At 44.6% G+C, this 21202-nt stretch overlaps 1 protein-coding gene across 2 annotated transcripts in view; it reads right to left on the bottom strand.

The window, feature by feature from the left end:
- The window catches only part of LOC122542210 (carnitine O-palmitoyltransferase 1, liver isoform-like), a 108334-nt gene that overhangs the window by 86906 nt on the left and 226 nt on the right, over positions 1 to 21202 (bottom strand). The window contains exon 1 of one of the 2 annotated variants that reach the window (XM_043679700.2): positions 13375 to 13504. The exons of the other annotated variant lie outside the window; for it this stretch is intronic. The gene's annotated coding sequence lies outside the window, so the exon portion shown is untranslated. Of the gene's footprint in view, positions 1 to 13374; positions 13505 to 21202 lie in introns of those variants that run through there. 2 annotated transcript variants of the gene reach the window in all.

The raw sequence follows: 21202 nt of genomic DNA, 5'->3' as shown, positions 1-21202 counted from the left end.
TATCCAGTGGTTGTTGCTGCCTTCAATAAGTGCAGAATAGCACAGTAAATAACCAGTCAAATTATAAATAGTTAATACAACCGGTTCTTAACAGACAAGCTTAGCAAGTTGACTTGAAGTCAGCACCTTCACTGCTTAAAGTGTAACTCAAGCATCAAGAAAGAGGAGGGATGGTAGGAATGTGAAACAAGACTTGCACTTAAATTTATGGTAAATTAATCTCTCTTTCTTTTACAGATTTAAACCATTTGAACTGTTGGAATCACTGCATCAGTATCATTCTGTACAAAGTGGAGGCTTGCACAAATCAGAATTGGGACAGTGAAACTGTACAGAAAATCTGGAAACAAAATCGGAAAATGCTGGCAAGTATTTTAGCATGTTGAGGGAAAAAAGGTTCATATTTTACAAGTCCATCCTTTATTACAACAAATTTTCCAATATTTTGTGCCAGTAATAATTTTGGAAGAATATAATAGTATTAACCAAAAACTGCAACTGCTTCCAAAAAGTCATTGTTTGAAAAAAGTCAGTCTATTAGCAATATAAATAAATTAATCTCAAAATAGCAAGTGCATTAATTTATTAATGGCACCATGGAGCCACTTAACATTAAAACAATTAAAACTAAACTATTCTTTTTGACAGAAAGACAAAAGTTGATTTGCAATACCTCAGATCTCCAGAGTAATGATAAAACCTGAAATGTTATCAGATTTCCCAGTACAAATCAGCTAGTTTTGTTTTGCCTGTTTTCAACTTGCAAGAGTTGCACTGACAACTGATTTGTTGTACTGTATTTGGTGTCTCAGCCTGGATAGTGTTAGTAGGCAATTCCATTACGCAGAACACCACAGCTGAGTTCAATCTGATCCTCATCTTTGTGCACACTTCTTCCAAGCAGAGGTTAGCAGTAACAGTACTCCCAATTCTAGTCAGTTCTACTAACTATATATAAAAAACAGATTTCAGGATTTATATCCACAAATCCCTTAAGGACAAGATGAGAATGTGGTTTATGAAGCACATGGGTTACTTGTGCTAATAAACAGAAAAATGGAGATTAAAAGCAGAGTCAGAAATTACTGAACCGTGAGGAACATAGTATAGAACTTTAAATGGACATAGTTGGCAGAATGTGCAGTTAAGAGCTAGACAATATTTAAATGCAAAGTAGTGGGAAATAGTTATCTTACCAGGAAGATGACAAAACGTAAATATAAAACAAGGAATAAAATACTTAAAGGCCGTAGGAACAGAGACTTCTCTATGTATTTGTCCACAAATCAAAACAAGTGCCAGAAGTGGTTTTATCCCTTGGGTTCTATCAGTACAAAAGCAAGAAAACTATGTTAAATTTCAAGAAAATAACAGCATGGCTCCAACTGGGGTAGAGTCCAGTTACACAGGTGGCACACAGATGTAAAGGAATTATAAGGGTAGAGCAGATATGAATAAGATTAGTTTCAGAGATGGGGAATATCAGTTAAGCAGAAATATTTGGAAAGTTAGGACTGTTCTCCTTGGAGAAGAAGTGAGAGGGGATTTGATACAGTTATTCAAATTATGAAGGGTCTGGATAGTGTAGTGGGGAAAGTGTCCCTGCTGGTGAAAGGATTGAGAATCAGACGGAATAGTATTAAGATCAATGGCAAAAGAACCAAACCTTTCACTTGGTCAAAATCCTGGAATTCTCTCCCTCATGGCATTGTGAGTCAACCCACAGCAGGTGGACTGCAGCAGTTCAACAAGGCAACTCACCACCAAGGGCAACTAAGGATGGGTAATAAATGCTGGCCAGCCAACAACATAAATGAATAAAACAAAACGTAGCAAGTGATTAGCAAGAATACACAATCTTAAATTATAGTGGAGTCAAACGAGGCTTTCAAATGGGAATTACACAACTAATTGAAAAGAAAATATTTCAGAGTTGAAGGGAAAAGGCAGAGGAGGGGCACATCTTCGGAGAACCAGTGCCCACGATGAGACAAAGGGCATCCTTGTGTGTTGTAACTATGTCATGATTATATAAACTTTACACATCACTGGTTAGGCCTCAACTAGAGTATTGTAGACGATTCTTTCATACTGCCACATTTCAGAAAGCTGAAAAAGTATTAGAAAGAGTACAGGGGAGTTTTACCAGGATAAACTTCAATTCAAGGAGAGGTTTGAAAGCTTCAGCCTATTCTCCAATAAACGAAGGTTAAGAGGTGATCTAATGCAAGTTTAAGATGGTGAGAGATTTTTATAGAAAAATGATTCCTTAAAAACTCTATTGTATGAGTCAGAGGGGAAGTCAAGGATTTTAAGTGATTGTGAAAATATCAGAAAAAGAAGTGTTTTGAGCTACCAAGCTGAACTCTACCCAAAAAGGTGGAAACTGATTCTGTAAATAATTTTTTAAAACATTTAGGCAAGTTCTTGAGAGTGAGGAACTTTAAGATTTACAAACAAATGCAGTGAAATGGGACTAAGCTGACCACTCATTTATAGTATCAGCACATACTGGATGGGCTGTATGTCCTTTTGAGCTGCAAGTTTCCATGAATCTACCAACTGTCAAAGCTGGAATTTCTGAGATCAATATCACTCACTAGGAACTGCATTTATCTGCAAGGCATGCTAATTTTTAAAATCTCCTTTTCTCAAATAAGTGACACCAAACAACTCGCTACAATAACTTGCATTTGCCATAGACTTTTTATCCAGCTGGATTGTTTGGGTCATCTCCAGAAATTCAAGTTCAATCTGTCAGACACTGCTGTGAGCAATCAGAGGAAAAAAATTAACAGATATTAAAATAGTATTTTTTTAAAATAGGCAGTCAAGAATCACCTCTTTGGTTTAAATCTAAAGAGGGCATTCAATACCCAACTGGTGTAGGAAGATGGTGTGTCATGAGGCTGAACATGTCAGATGATCAACTGAGAGCATTTCAGAGCTGTTTGCAATAAAACCTTCAGGGATAGGTCCACCCAGAACTGAAAATGATATCAGTTGCTGGAAATCCTAAGTTTTATTTTACTTATATTTGGTATGTGGATATTTCAGGCAAGGCCAGTATTTATTGCCAATTTCTAAGTGATAGCATGTTGCCTTCTTGAACTGCTGTCTCCATTCAAAGTAGCTACACTCTCAGTGCTGTTAGAAGAAAGTTCCAGGATTTTAAACCCAGTGAGTGAAGGAATTGCAATATAGTTCCAAGTCAGGATGGTGTGAGGTATGGAGGGAAATACAGTAGGTGTTCTCATGCATCGGTTTGTCCTTCTGGTTAATAGAGGCTGTAGTTTGGGATGCTGCTTTTGAAGGAACCTTGAGTGAGTTGTTTCAGTCTCTTGTAGATTGTATAATCCAGTGTGTACTAAGGTAATTATCTGACAGCCATGAAAAGCTGAACATATTTCCCTGACCTTACATTTGTGGGCCATTATAGAAGATACTTTATAACTGCCTTCCCTCCTATAGCAAATGAAAACACTGCTGAAAACTCTGTGCAATGATATGCTATGGGTGAACAAATAAAAATTGAATATGATATGAGCAAATGCCTTCAACACTACATATCAATAAGGCGAAAGGTTCAATTACACCCAATTACAGATGTATTTTTCCACCATGAGCAGACTGTCAACACAACAATGTGACAATGACTCAGCCTTTGCCTTTAACAAATATCCCCGTTTTTCATCAAGGAATATCATTTCGCAGTTGTCAGTAGTCCATCATTATATTAATCGAAGCCCAACTGTTGAATGTCATCAGGTACACAAAGATCTACATTGTACTCACTGATTGCTGAAGCAGGAGAATCACGCAGAAGGAATTACTGAAGAGAGATCTGGAACAGAAATACTAAGTGATTTTCTATCCTTTTAAGACCTGTGCAAAGAACGGCTCCTATCCACACTGGGTTCACCTAATTTAGGCATTACTCTTTCAACTATAGTCATGTAGATGCATCTAAGATGAAACTAGAAACATAAGAATTCTTGTGGTGCTGTGCTAGTATCCCTACCTCTAAGCCAGAAGCCCAGATTCAAGAGCCACCTGCTCCGGAGGTGCTTCATATCATCTCTGAACAGGTTGTTAGAAAATATAATCAACATGAGGCCGAGTGGTTTGAAATTCTGGATTCAGGTTCTAGTCTCAGTGGAGGGATTGTTTAAACCCTGCTGCTGCCAGAGTTTGAGCAGTTTACAAACTCTCAGAGAGCACTTGTCATGTAGTGATAGAGTTCCTCCCTCTGGGCCACTGGATGATACAGGTCATTCAAGTCCCACCTACTCCAGAAATGTGTCACAGCATGTCTCAACAGATTAATCACAAAAGAAAGTGACAAAGAAGTGAATAGGAAATAAAACGTGGATTTAATAAAATGATTTGTACTATAAGGAACAGAGATAGCTTCTGAGCCTGTGCAGATCTGATGACTTCTCACCAACTTTTTCACATTACCAAGCTGTCCAGCCACCTGGAAACCAATCACAATGTTGACAAGCAGAAGACCTTTGTCATCAGGAACTCATGACTAGCCCACTGACCAATCAGCTACTTGTTGCTGGCTGAATCTTCACAACCTTTGGTTACAGCTCAACCGTAAAATAAAATCCACTACTGCTTGAACGAGCAGCTGTATAAATAGCACTTACAATGAGTTTCGGGTTACTTATTTTTAAAAACCGCAGTGATCCATCAGCAATCCTTGGTTTTTCAAAACACTTTCACCTTCCTAAATCAACTTATTTTCTACCATTCAGTTCTTTCTTTCATATATGAAAGATGCGGCTAATGAAATGTGAATCCTGTGCAAGTGGATCTTGTATTGAATAACAAATTGATTGCATGCACGTAAATAGAAAAGATTGTTGTTAAAGGCTGTATTTCTGCATCAGGAACTGCAGCATTTGGTCTCTGAACCAATGGTCTGGACAACATTTATTAGTGACCTGGATTATGGTGTCAGTAATTCATTGACAATAGAAACACTTGTGCATGTATCATGATTGTGAATGAATGCGAACAGATTTGATGGGGGAAATGAAGCGGTTATCAGAGGGAATAAATGCTGTTCAGGATATGAATACAGCTAATGCCAAATGTGTATTATGCAGTAAAGATTTCAAACTCAAAATTGTTGAGTAGGGAAGTAGCCAGATGCAAAACTTATATTAATGTCCTTAGGTTCTCAAGAAGTACAAGGCAATAGCAAAGCATCAAGTATGTTCGAATGGTACGACGATCCGATACAAAAATCGCAATATTGTACTTCTACAAATCTTGGAAAGCCTCATCTATAATATTGGTTTTTGTTTTTATTCCCTCTTGTGGGTGATTTTAGAGACCCTCATGAGAAAAAGCCATTATATCAATATCTAGCTTAAAAAAAATCAAGAGTTGGGTATGTTTTAACCAAGAAAAGTATAGATGTTGCCTGTCTTTACCAAGGGGATTAAACTGTGTATATGAATAAGGTTAGAAAGGAGCAAGATACATGATATAAACAAGTTTATTTTTGTTGACAGTACTCAACCATTGGAACAAATTGCCAACTCATACAGCAGATATGGATTTGAAAGGGAGAAGAATGAGCAAGTGCTATGGCTAAAATCACAACGTATAAATAATAAGTATTGTGCAATTCATTTTACGGTCACCATGATCTCCTGGAACTCAGTTTGATTGCTCAAGAATCAAAGAAATTTTAGTGATCCTTTCCCTCAAACTGACAAGTTTTTGACTTTCCCAGATAAAACAACTGCTGGTGGCTAAGGGGCATTGAGGATCAAGAAATCCAGCTGCACCATGACCTGGTGCATCTGTTGGCCTTTCCTGTCCTTACATTTGAACTTTTACAAATATAGTGTGGTGGTGGCATTACATTTATTTCTCAGAGCTCTAGGTGAAAGACTAAGGGCTGCGTTTTATCTAGCAAGAGGAGCAGTTCAAAGTGATAAGGAAAACTAAACTTTTAAAAATCTAATCTAGGATTTATTCATGATTTTAAAAATTCCCATTCATGTAATTTATTCAAAGCTTTACAATTCAAGTGTTCAATTTCTTAGAAAAATAAAATTTTCATTCAGACCCTGCAAAAGATAATCCTTTAACTCCAAGTTGCCCAAACTGTGAACTCAGAAACCCCAGCTGAAAAGTGTAGTTTTTGAAACTTAAGCAAATGTTTATAATGACATAATAAAGGTTCTTTTAGAATTTTAACAAGGAACCTCTATTGAAACTGCTAGAACAGATATGAATGTATTTTTCCTAAACTGCACCAGTCGGCCTGTCACTCAATGTAGTCCAGCAGACATTTTAAACTCTCATTAACACTTTAAGCCTCTTTCCTTCAACTTTCAAGAGTGAGGCATTTTTAAAAACTTCTGATTACAAACTTATATAGAACTAACCCACTTTTAAAAGAGCATTTATGTCAACTCCAATTCGTTGCTCTCACATTACAGGTGAAAGTGCTTGGGACAGCCAAAATTGGGTCTGTTTCATCACACCCGAAGGTGTTATTAACATCCCACTACTTTCCCATGCCCAAACTGGATGTGAAAAAATACTCTAAAGAAGTACTTCCTGAAATCTCATTAGTGTTGCACTGTAGGAAAAGCAGCAGTTAATTTGTGAAATGCACACCCCTAAACTCTCTAAAACAGATAATCTGTTTTCGAAATTAAATCAAGTATTGGCCAAGGAACAAGGGAAAACTGCTGAAAATGCGATGCTGGAAAAGCGCAGGTCAGGCAGCATCCAGGGAACAGGAGAATCGACGTTTCGGGCATAAGCCCTTCTTCAGGAATGAGGAAAGTTTGTCCAGCAGGCTAAGATAAAAGGTAGGGAGGAGGGACTTGGGGGAGAGGCGTCAGAAATGTGATAGGTGGAAAGAGGTCAAGGTGAGGGTGATAGGTCAGACTGGGGTGGGGGCGGAGAGGTCAGGAAGAAGATTGCAGGTTAGGAAGGCGGTGCTGAATTCGATGGATTTGACTGAGACAAAGTGGGGGGAGGGGAAATGAGGAACCTGGTGAAATCCGAGTTCATCCCTTGTGGTTGGAGGGTTCCTAGGCGGAAGATGAGGCGCTCTTCCTCCAACCGTCGTGTTGTTGTGGTCTGGCGATGGAGGAGTCCAAAGACCTGCATATCCTTGGTGGAGTGGGAGGGGGAATTGAAGTGTTGAGTCACAGGGTGGTTGGGTTGGTTGGTCTGGGTGTCCCAGAGGTGTTCTCTGAAACGCTCTGCAAGTAGCCGGCCTGTCTCCCCAATATAGAGGAGGCCACATCGGGTGCAGAGGATGCAATAGATGATGTGTGTGGAGGTGCAGGTGAATCTGTGGCGGATATGGAAGTTTCCTTTGGGGCCTTGGAGGGAGGTGAGGGGGGAGGTGTGGGCGCAAGTCTTGCACCTCCTGCGGTTGCAGGGGAAGGTGCCGGACACCCCCCACCAACCCAACCTCCACTCCCGGCACCTTCCCCTGCAACCGCAGGAGGTGCAAGACTTGCGCCCACACCTCCCCCCTCACCTCCCTCCAAGGCCCCAAAGGAAACTTCCATATCCGCCACAGATTCACCTGCACCTCCACACACATCATCTATTGCATCCTCTGCACCCGATGTGGCCTCATCTTCCGCCTAGGAACCCTCCAACCACAAGGGATAAACTCGGATTTCACCAGGTTCCTCATTTCCCCTCCCCCCACCTTGTCTCAGTCAAATCCATCGAATTCAGCACCGCCTTCCTAACCTGCAATCTTCTTCCTGACCTCTCCGCCCCCACCCCAGTCTGACCTATCACCCTCACCTTGACCTCTTTCCACCTATCACATTTCTGACGCCCCTCCCCCAAGTCCCTCCTCCCTACCTTTTATCTTAGCCTGCTGGACAAACTTTCCTCATTCCTGAAGAAGGGCTTATGCCCGAAACGTCGATTCTCCTGTTCCCTGGATGCTGCCTGACCTGCTGCGCTTTTCCAGCAACACATTTTCAGCTCTGATCTACAGCATCTGCAGTCCTCACTTTCTCCAACAAGGGAAAACGCCCCCACTCATTGAAATAGTGCCATGGGCTATTTTATATGCACTCTAACAGATAGAGAATGAGATTCAGTTTAATATCTTGTCCAAAAGCACTTGTCAACATCATTGAGGGAAACTGCTCAGACCACTTAAATAACAATGTGAAGGTGCCTCAAAACTGTCAGTGCAGCACCTAGTGTTAACTCTATCAAAACTAAGTTTCTGTGGAACCAAGGCTCAATAATGCTATCCAAGATAACAAGCGACACAAAACTTATTGGTTTTATAAATCTGTCATGCAAAATGGTTCTATTGGGCACAAATATTTTGCACTCCTTGGTTGTTAATGCCTTTCTCTTTGGCTCATCTAGTTGTGGTGCCAAGAACAGATGGGGATGTAATGGCCTAGTGGTATTATTGCTGGGCTGTTAATCCAGAGACCTAGGGAATATTCTGGGCATCCAGGTTCAAACCTCGCCACAGCAAATGGTAAAATTTGAATTAAATAAAAATCTGGAATAAAAAGTCTCATGATCATAAATCCATTGTTGATTGTCAGGAAAAAACACTCACCTGGCCTACTAATATCCTTCAGAGAAGGAAACTGCTTTCCTTACTTGATCTGGTCTACATGTGAATACAGAAACATAGCAATGTCATTGACTCTCAACCGTCTTCTGTACAATTAGGACGGACTCTAAATGCTGGCCGAGCTAGTGATGTCCTTGTCCCATGAATGAATTTTTAAAAACTTTTTGCCAAACTATTGGTATCTCCTTTGAGGCATCGCAAGCATTCACTTTAGCAAGCCTAACAATCAATTCACAATATAAGCTCGCCTACTTCACATGCTCATAACACTCCCCTATAAAGGGGGTTCAACAACAATACTGGTTCAGTACCTTCTCCTATTGACATTGCAGGCCTGGGCTAGCAACATAAAGATCAACAACACAAGTTCAAATTCCACCATGACAAATTGTGAAATTGAATTTAATGTTTAAACAAGAGACAACAAAATACCATGAGCACTCTCACTCAGATAGGAGCCTTGGCTCATGATAACACTCCAGCTAAGTCAGAATGTTGTAAATAACCTGATACTTCAATATAATACTGAAATGCAGTTTTTCCAAATGATTCCTTAAACAAAGCACTTCTCAAATAGTGTTATTCGGTCTTTTACATCTAACAACAAACCAAAAACAAACTGCAGATGCTAGAAATCAAAGAAAAAGAGTGCTGAAAAAACTCAGGTCTGACAACATTTGTGAACAGAAAAGTTAACATTTCAAGTCCAGTGACTTACTCAGAACAGCTTTAACTCTGCTTTCTCTCCAGATGCTGCCAGACCAACTGAATTTTTCCAGAAATTTCTGTTTTGTATCTTGCATCACTATATGGAGAAGAGTTGGAGAATTCTCCTCTGAGCTGTAGCAAATATCTATATCGCAACTAACGTCAATAAAACAGATGATTCATTCATTTGTTTCATTGTAATTTTTGGAAACATGATATGCACAAATTGGCAGCTGTGATTCTTGCATTATAGCAGGGACTACAAAATGCTTTGCGAAGTCTGCACTGTGTTTCTTGTGCTCAAGTCTGTAAAGTGGGATTTGTGCACACAAATCATTGCATTTACACTACAGCAGAGATACTGATAACATCAACACTGTAAAAGGCATCCAATAATGTGTCCCATGATAGACTCAGCACATTTGAAGTCTTAAAATTGTGATGAAGGGTTGTTTTTCAGACTGGAGTGTAAGCAGTGGTACTCTAAATGCCAATGCTGGGACCACTACTGTTTTTGATATATCATAATTATCTAAGTTTTGTGGCTCAGAACTTGGAAACGTAATGAAGAGGATAGTAGGATACTCTGTCGTGGTGTCTAGCATGATCACGGTGCTGTGTGGGACAGGTTTCAAAGGACCTAGCAACTTAAAACTGGTCATCCGCGAGGCACTGTAGCCATCAGAAGCAGAATTGTTTTTAACCAAGATGTGTAACCTCATAGATCAGTATATGCATGTGGCATCAAGAACCCTTTGCAAAACTGAGAATCAGAGGAAAACTCTCCACTGAGTCATACCAAGCAAAGGAAAATAGTTATTGTTGCTGGGTGTCAATCATCTTACCTACAGGATATCACTGCAGGAATTCCTCAAGGTAATGTCCTAGGCACAAACATCTTCAGTTGCTGCATTAATGCCCTTCCCTCTATCATAAGAACTGAGGTGTGAATGTTCACTGATGACTGCTCAATACACTCCGTATCATCAGCAATTCCTCAGATATTGAATTAGGCTCTTCAACAATAGAGACTAACCATTATCCTTTGACATTCAATTGCATTACCAATACTGAACCTTCCAATATCTACATTGTGTGGGGTTACCGGACAATGAACTAAACCAGTGCATAAATACTGTGGCTGTCAAATGCTGGAAATTCTGCAATAGCTCACCTTACTCAAAGCCTGTCTACAAGAGACACATCAGGAATGTGATGGAAATCTCCCTGCTTGCCTGGATGAGTGCAGCTCCAATAACAATCGAGGTGATCAAAACCATCCAGGATAAAACAGCCCGCTTGAGTGGCACCTCATCGAACACCTTCAACATCACTCACTGCAACAATGATGCACAGTGGCAGTGGTGTGTACCATCTACAAGATGCATTGCAATAATTCACCAAGGCTTCTTAAACAAGATTTTTGAAAACTGAAACTTCTACCACTTTGAAGGACAAAGGCAGCGGATGCACAGGAACACCACTATCTGCAGGTTCGCCTCCATATCACAAAGCCTGATCCAGAACTATACCACTGTTCTTACCATCACTGGACAAGATCCTGGCACATGAGCATGGTGCTGGTGAAGCACAGCAGGTCAAGCAGCATCTGAGGAGCAGGAGAATCGACGTTTCAGGCATAAGCTCTTCAGAGAGAATTCCTGATGAAGGGCTTACATCCAAAACAGCAATTCTCCTGCTCCTTGGATGCTGCCTGACCGGTTGTGTTTTTCCAGCACTACATTCCCAACTCTAATCTCCAGCATCTACAGTCTTCACTTTCTCCAAGATCCTGGCACTCCTGCTGACCAGCACTGTGTACACCCACACCACATAGACTATAGCAGTTCTAAAGCACAGCTCACCACCACCACTTCCAGAGCAATTAGGAATTGGAAATAAATGTTGACCTTGCCAACAGCATATCCCACAAGTTAATATTTTAAAAAAGAAATCAAGAGGGCTTAGACTGTTGAAATGTACAAAACATGTCAGAAGAAATGTGATGCAGAGAACTGGGGAATGATATGTTTTGAATAAAGAGGGCAATATAAACTAAATAGCATAATTTTAAAGTACAGGAAACACATAACTGGAGTTACACATACAAAAATCTGTGAAGTTGACAGCAAAAGTTGAGGAAATGGTGCTTAAAGATACAGATGATGAGCGTTTGAGATGCATGAAGTGAAACAGCATTGCATCAAACTCTATAAATCAGTGTTCAGATCTATAGGCCTGAGGGTTCAAGTTCAGCTCCAAGTCCCATTTGCCCTGAAGATGTGCCAAAGTATGCCCAGACAGGTTAATGAAAAAAATGTCTTCATCTCTCAGCTATCTTTTCCCATCCAAGTCATGTGATATGCTATTGATGACCATATGCTAAATTCTAATGCTAACAGACTACAAATGAACTTTATGCTATCTAGGTCTGGCCTAGAACATACTCAGACTAAAAAATCAGCATCAAACCATAAGACGCAGGAGCATAAGTAAGCCTTTTAGCCAATCAAGTCTGTCCCGCAAATCAATGATTATGGCTGATCTGGTAATACTCACTTCCACTTTCCTGCCATTACCCCATAACCCCTGATAGACAAAACTCAGGGGTTTTGTCTATGTTTGAGAAGGCACCATGCCCATCTGGGTCCAGTGATTAAAAAGGCTTTGCCAATCTCTCCATTTACTTTCTCCTTTTATAGTCCTGTAACTAGTCAAGATTAGAGTGGTGCTGGAAAAGCACAGCATGTCAGATAGCATCCAAACAGCAGAAAAATCGACTTTTCAGGCAAAAGCCCTTCACCAGCACCACTAATTTTGACTCTAATCTCCAGCACCTGCAGTACCCTCTTCTGTCCAGTTCTATAACTAGCTGATTTTCTAGCCAACATGTGATATGCTACATTTACCAGTAAATTTCCCTCATATTGATATTAAGGTCAGCTGTGATTGGCAGTGCATCAATTAGAATCCCTGCAGTGTGGAAACAAGTCCACACCAACCCTCCGAAGACTAACCCACCCAGAACCACTCCCCTACCCTATCACCTATACTTATCCCTGACTAATGCCCCAACTGACACATCCCTGAGCACTAGGAGTGATTTAGCATGGTCAGTTCACCTAACTGCACATAGTTAGATTTAGTTTATATTGCCCCACACAGACACAGGGGGAATGTGCAAACTCCACACAGACAGTTGCCAGAGGCTGGAATCAAACCCAGGTCCCTAGCACTGAGGCAGCAGTGCTAACCACTGAGCCAGCAGTGCTAACCATTGAGCCAGCAGTGCTAACCATTGAGCCAGCAGTGCTAACCATTGAGCCAGCAGTGCTAACCATTGAGCCAGCAGTGCCACCTTAAATTAGCCACCAAAAGACACAACCAACTATCACTAGTATCCATACACACAAATAAAGAAGGACATCTGTTCAACTGGGACAATACATCCATCCTGGGACAGGCTAAACAAAGGCACGTAAGGGAATTCCTGGGCATTCCATTAACATACATAGATTTGGACCCCATTTACCAACCTCGCAGAAAAAGGACTGGACGTGATATCACCCACAACAACAGACCATAGCAGATAAACAGCAAGAGGGACTGTTTGATTACACCTATTAAAATAAACTATGATCAAAAAATAAACGAATGAAGCAAAAAGGAGCATTATAAATCAAGAAAACCACCATTTCAGGCTGTGAAATAATTTTGGATTTCAAAGCAATATGGATTTATAAGCATTTATTTGTGACATTTTTCATATCTCAAAATCACCACTGTTAATAGACAGAAGCACCTTGCACAATCGCAGGACATCCCGAAGAATTCAACAGGCAAAGAAGCACTTTTATTGTCAGTGATTAACTGCAATTCTGGAAAATTAGCTACATAATATTCAAGTTTTCCCCAAAACTGCTGCATTAACAGCATGCACCTCACTTGATTGCAACAGCTGAACAGGGAAAAAGCAATGGAAGTCTGAACTCCAGAGAACAGGATTGCGTCTCAGCGCATTCTACCATGACAGTAATCAGGAATGGAAGCATTACCTGTCACAAGTGGGGAAATATTCAGTTCCGTATTCCTGCTGGAAGTGAAGGAAAGGAGGGGCATCTGGGATTTTTTGCCATTCACATGAAACGGAATTCTCCCAAGTAGTGTTAAGTATCCTGAGAGGCACTGAAAGGTTTTAAACCATAATATCAAAATTAAAGAAGAATAACAGGAGGCCGTTCGACAGTTAGTTTATGTAAGACGAACTGTAGCTACATTCTACCTATTTTTGATTGGTCTTAATTCTGTTAATTTGTCATAAAGCTCTTCAAGAACCAACACGATTTACTATTTGCTATCTACACCATGATTACTACAGGCAACTCAATTGAAACCTTTTGTTGATGTGTATGAAACAAATTGCATAGAGGGGGATGTTAGGTAAGTCAGGCTGCCTAAGAGGTGTTCAGTGTCTCTGTGTAAGTAGAGTTTAAAATATCTTGGCCAAGTTGGGTGGACACTCCTCTTGGGGCAAAGCTGGCATCGATAACATGAGAACAAATGAATGACAGTAATGTTTAAAATGCTTCAGTCGGAAAGGCCCAACTTTTGAATTTCACATTGAATGCATAATGAAAGAAGACATCCAAGGTTATCAAGCCGTGTCTGAGTAGTTGCATCAACTATTTCGATGGGCCCTGATACTCAGATGGCAATGACAGTTGGCTTCTCAAACACAGATCAGTAGAAATGCAAATACTGGATCAGACATTCAACTTTGCTAATACAACAATTTTTTGCCTAGCAGGTTTTCTCTGCCAAGAAAAGCTATCACCTGTTCTAATTACCAGATAGGTTATTTTGGTCAGTTGATGCAAAAATTTATCAAACTAGAATACAGGGAAAGTGTGGTGAAGCCATAAGGAAAGCCATCTTGCTATTTGTATCTCATGCAGCACCTCTATCTACTAATCGGCCAGAGTGGCAAGTGCTGAAATGGCCCGTCACATTTCTCTGTATTCCATTATCGTTATTTCTGCCTATGAATAATTGCTCTGCCCTATTAGCTACTGTAAGTCTGATAATAGATTTACATGTTTTCTGAAGCTTGACAAAGTCTTTCAGATTTTTGCCTCCAAGTTTGATTTTAATTATTTCAAATTTAAATTTTTCCATCCAAAAGCAGCTCAAACTTGTCAGCTGACTCGATGGACGCAAATACCTGGTTTCCATTTGAGCCTGTCCAAAGCTGGCATGCTGTACCAAAAACGAAAACGAGAGTAGCATCATCAGTTATAAAGTGCAGATAAAAATATTAATTGAGGACACTTGTAAGGACAAAATAAAATAAAACCTTTGTAGTGCAGTGATAATGTCTGAAACAGAAGGCCCAGATCCCACCTGCTCCAGAAGCGTGAATCAATATCTCTGAATCGATTGATTAGAAAACATTGAACACTGCTTGATGCATTTCATATTTCAAGCACATCCACCAGCATTAAAAACCTAGTGATAACTCTAGTTTCTCAAAGGGTACAAAGAGATTTAACCTTCAGATATATACAAAGTGATTTTAATATACTAACATTCAACCACAAGTCAATTAATATGCTCAAGTCTCCCCTCAAACCTCATCAACATCTCCTTCCATACCTTTCTTCCTCTTATAGTGCCTGGCTTCCTGAAATGAACTGACACTATTCACCACCTAATGGCAGCAAATTCCACATTCTAATCATCTCTGGACAAAACCCTTGAATATCTACAAACTCATGAAACCCACCTGCAAGCTTTCTGGTTCTCTTCCATACGAGACATTTATCCGCCTGTTACTCCAAATCCATAACCTCCACCTCCCTCATGGATGGCACAGCCTCCTATCACTCAGTTTGTGACACGTCTCCACAGTTACCCCTCTCTCAGTCTGTGACTCATATCTTCTGTCACTCCTCTGTGACCCAATGCTCAACTCTCCTCAGTGACATATATCCCCATCACTTCTCTCAGTCTACAACCCACCCTTTTCCTGTGACCTGCCCTTGTTACTCAGCTCTCTGTCCTGTGAAGCTCTCAGTCAATTACCAATTAGTAATTGTAGCTATTTCCTCAGGATCCTGATCATATGTTGCTACACCAATCCACTAAACAAGGCAGAGGGTTCTCTATTCGAATTGATCACCTAACTCCCCTTTATCTTTCATTGATCATCATCATCTTATTTGTGAAGAATGTTCTCCATGAGTTCTCTTCATCTATGACCTATCTCCGTGGTCCCCCTCCCTCTAACCTAAGGCACATTTCTCTATGGTCCCTCCCATCACTTTCTCTGTAACTCCTCCCTTTTCTAGACACTCTGTTCTCTCTGACCCACCTTCTTCAGACTCCTTACCCACTTTACCACCTTTGTTCTTCACCCACTCTTCCACCTTCCTTACTCTACACATCAGTTCCTCAGACTCCTCCCAGCTCATTCCCACCTACTATAACCTCCCGAACGCAATCCCTCTCCTCACTCGCTAGCCTCCAACTATTCCTCTCTGACTTCTTCCCAATCTTTGGCCCTTCCATCTCCCCCGGAACTGACTAAAACTCCAAATAATTTCTTATATATGTTTAGCTGTAGTCTAATTGCCTATAAGAAATAATTCATATAGACTTGTATGTGAAAAGAACTTGCAGAGGAAGAGGTAGATACAGGTACACTTAGAACATATGAGACACATTTGGACAGGTATATGAATACGAAAGATTTAGCGGGATATGTGCAAACTGCAGGAAAATGGGATTTGTTTAATGGTGTTAGGAAACTTGATTGGCATGGATAAGTTGGATCAAAGGGTCTGCTTCCGTGCTGTACGAATCTAGTACAAAATCCTGGTCGGTGCTTTCTCTCAACTCTCATATCTTATATTTGGTACAACACCAGGAATAACAGGCATCAATTTGTAGCCACTGCTCACTCCTGATCCCTCCCAATCACTATGGCCCCAACCCCAGATCCTCCTCACTCCTGCCCCTGGTCTTTACCATGTCCAATTCCACCCCAGACTGGAGCCTCTACCCATCACTACAGTCTTCCATATCACAGCCCCATCCTGTTCTGCCTGAATTCTCCCTAAAAATTACAGGCCTCTCACTCATGCCCCTCCTTTCTAACTCCTGCACCTCCAAGTCTGCAGCATCCTCCTATTCCTGCATTTTCTTCTATACTGCAGCCTTTTCCTCACTCCTGCACCTCTCCCCAGACTGCAGCCCATTCCTCACATGCCCTGTCAGCATGACCTCTAAAACTGCAATCCTCTCCTCACTCCTGGATGGAGTGGCTTGAGTCTTCTCCTAGGTGTTCCAGTTTGCATTGCAAATCATTCACTTTACCCAGAAATTCCTTAACAAAGACATCAAGGTAGAGGACAGCAAGATCATGGTTTCCTTCGATGTGACAGTCCTATTCACATCAATAAACATCACCCTAGCCAAAGGAATACTGGCCTCACTGCTAGATGAACCAAGGACACAAACACCTGACAGCACCAACTCCATCAGCAAGGACAGTATCCTCAAACTAGTAGACCTGTGCCTCACAACCACTTCACCTTCAACAAGACCTACAAACAAATCAATGGGATGCCTAAGGGATCACCAACATCTGGACTCTTAGCAGAAGCAGTTATGCAGGGGTTAGAACAAACAGCACTTACCACAATCAAGCCCAAGCTTTGGGTCCGCTGTGTGGATGTCATCACGAAATGCAACAAGTTAGAAGAAACACACAAACAAAACATCTTTATCAGTGTAAAGTTCACCAAAGAGGAAGAAAACTGACTCCCCTTCCTAGACAACACAGAAGAATGCAAAGCCAATGGAGAGCTACAGACCAGCGTTCACAGGAAAGCCACACACACTGACTAGATACTCAACTACAGGAGCAATCATTCCAACACCCACAAACAGAGCTGCATTAGCACATTATTTTAAATGCCACAACACACTGCAGCACCCAGGAATTAAGAAATGCCAAGGAAAAACACCTGTACAATGTATTCAGGAACAATGGGTACCCAATAAGCGCTCCTATACAACAGACCTAATCAAGAACATACAACACGCCCAGAGACTCTAGCCACCCTGCCATATATTAAAGACATCTCAGAAATGACAACCAGACTACTCCGGCCCCTATGCATCATGGTAGCCTACAAACTTGTCACAACACTGAAACAGCTCCTGTTGAAATTAAAGGATCCCGTACCAACCAGCAGAATGATCATATACAAAATACCTTGCAAGGACTGCAACAAACATTACATTTTCCTGGCGGGAAACTAGCCACCAGAGCACCAACTACAATTAGAATTAGAATCCCTACAATGTGGAAACAGGGCCTTCGGCCCAACATGTCCACACTGACCCTCTGAAGACTAACCCATCGAGAACCGTTCCCTACAACTCGAGAAAACTCACGCAGACACAGGAGGAATGTGCAAACTCCACACAGACAATCGCCCCAGGCTGGAATCAAGCCCAGGTCCCTGGCGCTGTAAGGCAACAGTGCTAATGACTGAGCCACAGTACCGCCTTAAACTAGCCACCAAAAGCCAAGACCAACTATCACTAGTATCCATACACAGAGACAGAGGGACACCTGTTCAACTGGGGCAATACATCCATCCTGGGATGGGCTAAACAAAGATAGGCATGGGAATTCCTAGAGGCCTGGCATTCAAAACAGAACTGCATTAACAGACAAATTTGGACTCCATTTACCAACCTCGCAGAAAAAGAACTTAAGTGATATCACCCACAACAACAGATCAAGGCAGATAAACAGCAAGCGGGACAGAACAACAGCGCTTCAACAGAGGCTCACTGATGATGTTACCTGGCATGGTAACGAAATGTCTGAAAACAAATCTACTAGCTCAGCGAGCAAACTTACAACCTTACACATTTACTCCTAAATCACCATCATATGCTCACCGAAAGACCACATTCCCTGCCTCGCTGCTGCTCCCTTCCCAACTCTTGTCCCCCTCCTCCCTAGGTTGCATTCCCATTCCTGGCTCAGCATCCCCTCTCCTCTCCAGGCTGCAGTCCCCTCCCCCATCCCCCCCCCCACCCCACAGACCCTTCTCCCCCTGCCCCCACAGACTGCAGACCCTTCTCTCCCACCCCCCCACAGACTGCAGACCCTTCTCTCCCACCCCCCCACAGACTGCAGACCCTTCTCTCCCACCCCCCCACAGACTGCAGACCCTTCTTCTGCCCCCCCAGACTGCAGATCCTTCTTCTGCCCCCCCCAGACTGCAGATCCTTCTCTCCCCCCACACACAGACTGCAGATCCTTCTCTCCCCCCCCCCACAGACTGCAGATCCTTCTCCCCCCCCCCCCCCACAGACTGCAGACCCTTCTCTCCCCCCACACACAGACTGCAGATCCTTCTCCCCCCCCCCACAGACTGCAGACCCTTCTCTCCCCCCCCACAGACTGCAGACCCTTCTCTCCCTCCCCACAGACTGCAGACCCTTCTCTCCCCCCCCCCCACAGACCCTTCTCTCCCCCCCCCACAGACTGCAGACCCTTCTCTCCCTCCCCACAGACTGCAGACCCTTCTCTCCCTCCCCACAGACTGCAGACCCTTCTCTCCCCCCCCACAGACTGCAGACCCTTCTCTCCCCCCCCCACAGACTGCAGACCCTTCTCCCTCCCCCTCCCCCACAGACTGCAGACCCTTCTCCCCCCACCCCCACAGACTGCAGACCCTTCTCCCCCACCCCCACAGACTGCAGACCCTTCTCCCCCACCCCCACAGACTGCAGACCCTTCTCCCCCACCCCCACAGACTGCAGACCCTTCTCCCCCCACCCCCACAGACTGCAGACCCTTCTCCCCCCACCCCCACAGACTGCAGACCCTTCTCCCCCCACCCCCACAGACTGCAGACCCTTCTCTCCCCCCCCCACAGACTGCAGACCCTTCTTCTGCCCCCCCCAGACTGCAGATCCTTCTTCTGCCCCCCCCAGACTGCAGACCCTTCTCTCCCCCCCCCACAGACTGCAGACCCTTCTCTCCCCCCCCACAGACTGCAGACCCTTCTCCCTCCCCCTCCCCCACAGACTGCAGACCCTTCTCCCCCCACCCCCACAGACTGCAGACCCTTCTCCCCCACCCCCACAGACTGCAGACCCTTCTCCCCCCACCCCCACAGACTGCAGACCCTTCTCCCCCCACCCCCACAGACTGCAGACCCTTCTCCCCCCACCCCCACAGACTGCAGACCCTTCTCCCCCCACCCCCACAGACTGCAGACCCTTCTCTCCCCCCACACACAGACTGCAGACCCTCCTCTCCCCCCACAGACAGACTGCAGACCCTTCTCTCCCCCCACACACAGACTGCAGACCCTTCTCTCCCCCCACACACAGACTGCAGACCCTTCTCTCCCCCCACACACAGACTGCAGACCCTTCTCTCCCTCCCCCACAGACTGCAGACCCTTCTCTCCCTCCCCACAGACTGCAGACCCTTCTCTCCCCCCACACACAGACTGCAGACCCTTCTCTCCCCCCACACACAGACTGCAGACCCTTCTCTCCCTCCCCCACAGACTGCAGACCCTTCTCTCCCCCCCCACAGACTGCAGACCCTTCTCTCCCCCGCCACAGACTGCAGACCCTTCTCCCTCCCCCACCCCCACAGACTGCAGACCCTTCTCCCCCCACCCCCACAGACTGCAGACCCTTCTCTCCCCCCACCCCCACAGACTGCAGACCCTTCTCTCCCCCCACCCCCACAGACTGCAGACCCTTCTCTCCCCCCACCCCCACAGACTGCAGACCCTTCTCTCCCCCCCAACCCCCACAGACTGCAGACCCTTCTCTCCCCGCCAGACTGCAGACCCTTCTCTCCCCCCCCACAGACTGCAGACCCTTGTCTCCCCCCCCACAGACTGCAGACCCTTGTCTCCCCCCCCCCACAGACTGCAGACCCTTGTCTCCCCCCCCCCCACAGACTGCAGACCCTTGTCTCCCCCCCCCCACAGACTACAGACCCTTCTCCCCCCCACCCATCCTGCAGCCCCTTCTACCCGACCCCCCCACCCATCCTGCAGCCCCTTCTACCCGACCCCCCCCCACCCATCCTGCAGCCCCTTCTACCCGACCCCCCCCCACCCATCCTGCAGCCCCTTCTACCCGACCCCCCCCCACCCATCCTGCAGCCCCTTCTACCCGACCCCCCCCACCCATCCTGCAGCCCCTTCTACCCGACCCCCCCCCACCCATCCTGCAGCCCCTTCTACCCGACCCCCCCCCACCCATCCTGCAGCCCCTTCTACCCGACCCCCCCCCACCCATCCTGCAGCCCCTTCTACCCGACCCCCCCCCACCCATCCTGCAGCCCCTTCTACCCGACCCCCCCCCACCCATCCTGCAGCCCCTTCTACCCGACCCCCCCCCACCCATCCTGCAGCCCCTTCTACCCGACCCCCCCCACCCACCCACCCTGCAGCCCCTTCTACCCGACCCCCCCACCCATCCTGCAGCCCCTTCTACCCGACCCCCCCACACCCATCCTGCAGCCCCTTCTACCCGACCCCCCCCACCCATCCTGCAGCCCCTTCTACCCGACACCCCCACACCCATCCTGCAGCCCCTTCTACCCGACACCCCCACACCCATCCTGCAGCCCCTTCTACCCGACCCCCCCCCACCCATCCTGCAGCCCCTTCTACCCGCCACCCCCCCCCCACCCATCCTGCAGCCCCTTTTACCCGCCACCCCCACCCACCCTGCAGAACCTTCCCCTCCCCAGACAGCATCCCCTTCTTGCTGCCTCTCCCGGTTACTGTGACCCCTCACTGTCACCACACACCTCCCGGAGAATGA

This window comes from Chiloscyllium plagiosum, unplaced genomic scaffold (genome assembly GCF_037043375.1).
Source record: "Chiloscyllium plagiosum isolate Xiang-an unplaced genomic scaffold, Cpla_swu_hap1 HiC_scaffold_33, whole genome shotgun sequence".
Classification (NCBI taxonomy): Eukaryota; Metazoa; Chordata; class Chondrichthyes; order Orectolobiformes; family Hemiscylliidae; genus Chiloscyllium; species Chiloscyllium plagiosum.
The sequence above is the reverse complement of the archived record's forward strand: the minus strand, read 5'-3'. Positions and strand labels throughout refer to the sequence as shown.